Below are 7,805 nucleotides of genomic sequence, written 5' to 3' on the forward strand. Positions count from 1 at the left end.
GATCATCAAACTCTTTAATCTTGAGAGCTTTAGTAAATGGGTTGGCTTGGTTATCCTTTCCATCGATATTCTGAAGATCGACATCACCTCAATCCATGATGTTGCTCCTAGATTGATTTTGATGATTACAAAGCAGATTGAAGGGATACAAATAATTTTAAAATGAAAAAGTCCTTATGCTCTTCAAGGGCAAAATCATAATTTCACTAAAATCCTGATTTGATAGTACCATTTGGTAGAACAAATGATTTGAAATCTATTGGTGAAAATTTTATTGTGTTTGGACTTATATTTTTGAAGTTATGAAGGTTTGAAGTGCATGAGTCGACTCATGAGTCAACTCATGGCACTGTGAGCTGATTGGCACGCAAAAATTCTCCTTGGCACGCTAGTTTTCTGGCTTGGCACGACCTGTGAGTCGACTCATGAGTCGACCCACAAGGCATGAGTCGACTCATGAGTCGACCCCTGCTAATTTGAGCCAAGAATTTCCAGAAACGCATTCTCTGGTTTTTGCAACAGAGGTCGACTCATGAGTCGACCCCTGAAGCATGAGTCGACTCATGAGTCGACCCCTGCGACGGGAAATGTCAGCAACGGCTATTTTTTTGCCCGTTTTAATTGCCATTTATGCTTCCTAAAAATCCTCTAACGGCTCTTTATCTACCTAAATTGTTTTCTCTTGCTTCTAATGCTACAAAATGCTTTAAATGGTGAAAGAAATTGCAGATTAAATAGCGGATCAAACGTGAAATCAAAAGAAGAGAAGAATAGAAGAAAGGATCCAAAATTTGCAAGAAAAAGCCTTTGATCAACGAAAAATCCAAAAAGAAAAAGAGAGAGGATCCACAATATACCAGAGAGATTGTGAAAGAGAAAAGCAAGATCTTTCAAGGAGAGAATTCTTCACGCCTATTGTTTCAACCTTGATCTAGAGATCGTTCAAAGCTTTCAAGAGATCTTCAATCAACAATCAACCTCTTCTCAAGCATTCATCCACTTTGAGAAAATCCGAAAAAGGGGTTCTTCATTTGAGTAAAGCTTTTATTGTTATATTCGCTCATTTAAGGAGCTGTTATTGTATTAATTTGTGCTTTAAATTTTCTTACTCTTTGTGAGTTTTTGTTCTTGTTTTTGGAGGATTTCCAAAACAAGAAAAGGTTGATCCAAACCTGAAATCGGAGTGTTTTGGGTTTACTTGTACCCGGGAAACAAGTGATCTAGCTTGGGATAGCTAGTGTCGGAGTTTCCGACATTTTGTATTCGGGTTGAATACAAAGGATAGTGGATTGAAATTCTCAAGTAGGATCTTGGAGAGTGGATGTAGGTGCAAGGTTAGCACCGAACCACTATAAATTCTTGTGTTTGTGGTGTGCTTTATCTCTTCACTTTATTTCTTTATTATATTCTTGCATTCCTGCTTTAGGGAATTAATATTGAATTAAAGTCTTTGTTTTGTTCTTCATAAGTAACTTGTTGGGCTTAAAATTTTTTAGAAACCCAATTCACCCCCCCTCTTGGGTTGCATAGCTGGGCAACAAGTGGTATCAGAGCCGGTGCTCTAGCCCTTCTTTGATCTAATAATCAAAGAGCCAAAGATCTATGGCAACCCATGTTGGTACTTCTCTAGCCGAGGGGCAATCAACAAACCGACCTCCACTTTTCAATGGGTCTAATTACACCTATTGGAAAGCTCGGATGAAGATTTTCATACAAGCACTCGACTATGATATGTGGAGTATCATAGTGAATGGTCCTCACACACCCACCAAGATTATAGATGGTGAGGAGTCAACCAAACCCGAGAAAGAATGGGATGAGGTTGACAAGAAATTGGCACAATTAAATGCCAAAGCTATGAATGTTCTTTATTGTGCACTAGATGCAAGTGAATTTAATCGTATTTCTACTTGTGCATCTGCTAAAGAAATATTGAATAGGTTAGAAGTCACCCATGAGGGAACAAATCAAGTAAAAGAGTCTAAAATAAACATGCTTGTACATAAATATGAATTGTTCAAAATAGAGCATGATGAGTCCATAACTGCTATGTTTACTCATTTTACTGATATAATCAATGGTTTAAAGAGTCTTGGCAAATCTTATACTAACAGTGAACTTGTAAGGAAGATTCTCAGGTCACTGCCAAGAACTTGGGAAGCCAAGGTGACTGCCATCCAAGAAGCAAAGGACTTGAACACTCTACCTCTAGAAGAGCTTCTTGGATCCTTGATGACTCATGAACTTAGCATGAAGCAACATCAAGAGGATGAAGTCAAAAAGAAAAGAACCATTGCCCTCAAATCCACAACTTCGCCTGATTATGAAACGAATGACTCTGAAGATGAAGATCAGGATGAAGAGATGGCTCTCATCACCCGGAAATTTAAGAAGTTTCTAAGAAAAAGGAAACAGGGGATGAGAAAGAAATTCACAAAAGGGGATCAAAGCAAAGAAAAAGAGAAAGATCAACCCCCTATATGCTACGAGTGCAAGAAGCCAGGACATTTCAGATCCGAATGTCCACAATTGAAGAAAGGTCCAAAGAAGTTCAAAAAGAAGGCAATGATGGCGACCTGGAGTGCGAGTGATGACTCAAGCTCCGACGAGGAAACCTCAACAGAACAAGCCAACCTGTACCTGATGGCACATGAAAATGAGGTAACTTCTGAATCCACTAGTGAATTTACTTTTGAAGAATTGCATGAAGCATTCTATGATTCAATTGATGAATTAAAGAAACTAGGGAAGAAAAACAAAGAGCTGAAATTGGAAAATCAGTCCTTAGTGAAACAAGCTGAAAATCTTTCAATTGAAAAATTCACCTTGATTCAAGAAAATCAAAACTTAAAAGATGAAATGAACAAGCTGAAATCTATAGTAGATAAGTTCACCTTAAGTTCAAACAAACTAAATATGATCCTTGAAAATCAGAAAGCTATATATGATAAGGCTGGACTTGGTTATAAACCCCTGAAGAAACAAAAATTTCTGAAGGATATTTATGTAAATTATTCAAGTAACAAGTCTACAAATATTACTTGTTTTAAATGTGGAAGAATAGGACATAAATCATACACATGTCTTATTAACAAATATGCAAACACAAAGAAAATATAGGTTCCAAAAGGAACCATTCTGACTAACCTGAAAGGACCCAAGAAAGCTTGGGTTCCTAAGACAGAAATGTGACCTTTGCTTGCAGGTGTGTCTAGCATCCCAAGAAGGAAACAGGAAATGGTATCTTGACAGCGGATGCTCGAGACACATGACTGGTGATGAATCACAATTCATCACGCTTGATGCTAAGGATGGAGGGATGGTCACCTTTGGAGATAATGGCAAAGGAAAGATCATCGGGATAGGTAACATTGGTATCACTCCCTCCAATTACATTGAGAATGTTTTATTAGTTAAAGGTTTAAAGCATAACTTACTTAGCATTAGTCAATTCTGTGATAAAGGATATAAAGTAAGTTTTGAATCATCTGTTTGTATTGTGACGAGTCCTATTAACGATGGCATTAAATTTATAGGTGATTTATGTCACAAATTGACATAAAAAGTATCAATTAATATCTAAATTATCTAACTTTATTAAGAAATTGATATTTGTTATTATATTTTGCAGAAGAAGAGATCATCAATAGAAAGAACAAGGAAAGAGGACTCCAACGGCGCAAATTTTATGCAAAACGGAGTTAAATTGACCCAGGAATTGAAGAATGAAGAAAGAAGACTCAATTGGGTCAAACCCGAGTCAAATCAGATCAAAATTGATCAAAAATCAACTGATTTGGTGATCTGATTAGCCGCCTGGTCCACAGCAACAGGCGCGTGGACCATGGACCCATCGGCGCACCATGAGCCCCCCTAACAACTCTCTAAAACCTCTTAGTCCCACATCGAAAGTTTTGAAAACCTTATAACCCCCAAATGCCTATAAAAAGCCCCCAAAGGCCCTTGTTTTATGTATTCTTCCTTCCGATCAAGCTTGTAACCCTAGATAGTGGGGTTTTTAGCTCTCTTTTCAAGCCTCGAGCTTTGAGGTTTTTGTAATAAATTTTTTTTATATATAAAATCTTATTTTTATGCAATTTCATCTCTTTACATTATGCAATTTATTTTTCTTACAATTAGGATAGTTTAATTTATGCAATTTAATTTTATGCAATTAGGTTAGTTTAAATTATGCAGTTTAAATTTATGCAATTAGGATAGTTTAATTTATGAAATTAGGGTAGTTTATTTTTTTGTATTTAAATTTTGCAAGTAGATTTAGATCATGTCTAACTAAGCATCCCTTCTAGGGTTTGCGATGAAGCTAGATCATGAGTAGGGATTTTACATAGGGTTCTTTCTTTTTCTTAGGGTTTCTTTTTCTTCCTCTTTTGCCAAGAATTTTTGATGAACTACAGTTGGGTCAGAGTCCCTTCATAGTTCATGCTTGATTCAGTGCATAGGAGGAGAAAACCCTAAGGGATCCTAGTTACTACTCCCCTGTAAAGAATCTTGATGGGTTATCGTTGGGCCTTAGTCCCTTCATAATCTATGCTTGGGAAAGACAAGAGGAGTAGTCGTTAGGATCAATAAGAAAAATTCTAGGTAGAATTCCCTAATCTAGATCTAGTGGATTCAAAAACCCTAGATCCTTAGTCTTATTGTCTTTAGCAAACAACTTTCGACTTTCGATTTTTGTTAAAGCTCGCTTGAGCATAGATTTGAAAATCATTTTTAAAACCAAGTCTCTGTGGGATCGACCCGTACTCGCTGGTCGTGCTACTCTGCACACCGTGCGCTTGCGGTTTTATTTACAAATTTTAAGATTTGCACATCAAGTTTTTGGCGCCGTTGCCGGGGATTTGGCATTTTAAATTATTTTCAAATATTTGTTCTTCGTGCGTTATAACTCTCTTTCTTTTTTTCTTTAGGTTTCTATATTTAGTTGGTGATTGCTGAAAAACTCAGGTACGCTTCTAATTTCTCTTTTATTATTTTTAGTTAATTACTTTTACTTTTAGACCTAATCATTTGAATTTACTTAATCACAAAAAAAAATAATATATAAAACAAAACAAAAGACATTTCATAATCGTGAAGTAAAATATCAAAATAAAAAAAAAAATTCTAAATTAAAATCTTTTACATTCTTGGTCATCTTGTTTATTTGTATTTGCATTTTCATAATTAATCTAAGGGCATCAACCCATTAACAAGATAAGGTGGGGATTTCATTACCCTTCCTTAGCCCAAAAACCATCTCCATCATATTGCATTACCTAGACTTTTAATCTTAAAATCAATTAGACGTCAACCTTAAGGAATTCGAGCTCAATAGGACAAGGAACCCTAAGAGTTCTACCAAGTTTGAGTTGTTTGATTAGTTGGTGTCTAGGCAAGTCCCTGAGGGTGGTTTGTTAAATTGGTTCAGTTGCTGGCCTGGCCAACTCGTTTGGTGTCTAGAAAGGCAACGATGAGTGAACCTCCCACCTCTTATACTTACCTGGCTAACTAGTTGATCAATCTCCACTTGGAAGGCTTGAAGGGTCATCTTGGAACAGTTAGGAGCTGTCTAGATTTAGGTTAACCCTAGGATAGATTGAGTTTAATTTATTGTTTCACTTGTTTGAAAAAAAAAAAAATTAAAATTAAAATTAATTTGGTTACTTTTTTTTAGATTTAGGACTCCTTAGGATCTTCTCTTTAGAATTTTTTCTCTTTCTTTTTCTTATACATAAAAATTTTATAAAAAAAAAAAATTGTATAAACATCGAGAACCGTACACCTCGTGTGTGGAGAAGAGTGTCGGGTCGTCTAGTTAGAATTGAGTCAATTCCTGTTGTTCCAATGGCTGAACCAATCCAACCCATGACCCTTAAGGATTTGTGTTATCCAGTTGGCTCCATCCAACCATCTTGTATCAAGTTACCACAACCCACAGCTAACAATTTTGAAATCAAACCTCAAATCATAAATATGCTTCCAAAATTCACAGGATTAGAGGATGCTTATATATTTATTAGAGAATTTGAGGAGGTATGTGCAACCATGAAACTGCAATTAACAGAGGATGAGGTCAAACTTAGATTAATCAACTTTGCCCTTAAGGACAATGCTAAGAAGTGGCTTTATAGTCTGCCAAACTATTCTATCACTACCTGGGAGGGCTTTGTGAGAACATTTTTAAAAAAGTATTTTCCCCATCATAAAACAGCTAGGATTAGGAATGAAATAAATCAATTTTACCAACTAGCTGGTGAATCATTTTGGAAGTACTTTGATCGTTTCAAGAATCTTTTGACCCAATGCCCACACCATGGAATAGAAACTTGGAGACTATGCCAGATCATCTATGAGGGGTTAGATTCAAACTCAAGAACCATGCTAGAGTCCATGTGCCAAGGCCAATTTATGGACAAAGAAACTACTGAAGCTTGGCAATTCTTAGAAGACCTAGCCGAGAAAAATTTACAGTGGGAAACAACTAGGGAACCTGATAAAGCTACACCTTCAAGAGGAGGAATGCATCAAATTCAACCAACCCTAGCATCAGAGGCCAAGATTGCAACCTTAACACGTAGATTGGAAGCCTTAGAATTACAGAGACCAGCCAATGTAAATCAAATATCTGCACCCATGTGTAAAGGGTGCAGTGCACCAGACCATGTCTTAGAAGAATGTTCCTACTCGAATGAGTGTGCACAGGTGAATGCCACCTATCAAGGACCATTGAACAATCCTTATGCACCTACATATAACCCAGGTTGGAGGAATCACCCAAATTTCTCATGGTCCCAGAATCCTAATGTAGGTAATCCAAATTTCAATCAGCAAAATCTAAGGCCCAACCCAGTAATGAACAACCTGCCAGGCTTCCATGATAATGACAAAAAAATTACCTCTTTAGAGAAAAGCCTAGAAGCCATAATGAAAACACATACCAGCTTTATGCAAACTACGGGTCAACTCATAAATAATAACACCCAAGCTATAGCCCATCTGGAAATGCAAGTAAGTCAGCTGGCTTCGACCATTAGTGAACGAGAACATGGTAGGTTACCTAGCCAACATGAGCCAAATCCTAGGAACCAAAATGGTCCACGACCCCAACAAGGAAACCAAGTTAATGGTGTAAATGCCATTCATACCTTAAGATCAGAAAAACAAATAGACAATAAGCTAGTTACACTTGATGATATAGATGACTCATCTGTCGAGTCACCTTCTAAAACTACTACCTTTCAACCTCAAGCACCAGAAACTGAAAATTCACCTAGTCCAGTACTTAAAAGTCCTAGAGCTCCTTTTCCAAACAGACTGAAATCCAATAAATCTGAACATTTAGACAAAATTTTAGAGGTATTTAAACAAGTCCAAGTTAATATTCCTCTTTTAGATATAATCCATCAGTTCCAACTTATGCCAAATTTTTAAAAGATCTTTGCACTAGGAAAAGGACCACTAATGTACCAAAGAAAGCATTTTTGGCTGCAAGTGTCAGTTCATACCTATCTAGCCATGTGCCAATTAAATATAAGGACCCTGGAGCTCCAACAATTTTTTGTGTTATTGGAGAAACCAATATAAAAAAGGCCTTGCTAGATCTAGGAGCTAGTGTGAATATCCTTCCATATTCGGTGTATGAACAACTAGGATTAGAAAAACTTCAACCTACTGGGATCACATTACAATTAGCCGATAGATCTCTCAGGATCCCTAAGGGAATGGTCGAGGATGTTCTGATAAAGGTTGAAAATTTCATTTTTCCTGTAGATTTTATTGTTTTAGAGACTGAGCCAGTTGCG

The 7,805-nt window shown here is 36.7% G+C and overlaps 1 non-coding gene across 1 annotated transcript; it reads right to left on the reverse strand.

Annotated features, from left to right (window-relative positions):
* Positions 1–6,216: 6,216 nt before the first annotated feature.
* Positions 6,217–6,323, reverse strand: LOC140852694 (small nucleolar RNA R71). Its single transcript, XR_012135596.1, has one exon. It is a non-coding gene; the product is annotated as a small nucleolar RNA R71 (small nucleolar RNA).
* Positions 6,324–7,805: the final 1,482 nt, after the last annotated feature.

The sequence above is a fragment of the Elaeis guineensis genome, chromosome 11 (genome assembly GCF_000442705.2).
Source record: "Elaeis guineensis isolate ETL-2024a chromosome 11, EG11, whole genome shotgun sequence".
Taxonomy (NCBI): Eukaryota; Viridiplantae; Streptophyta; class Magnoliopsida; order Arecales; family Arecaceae; genus Elaeis; species Elaeis guineensis.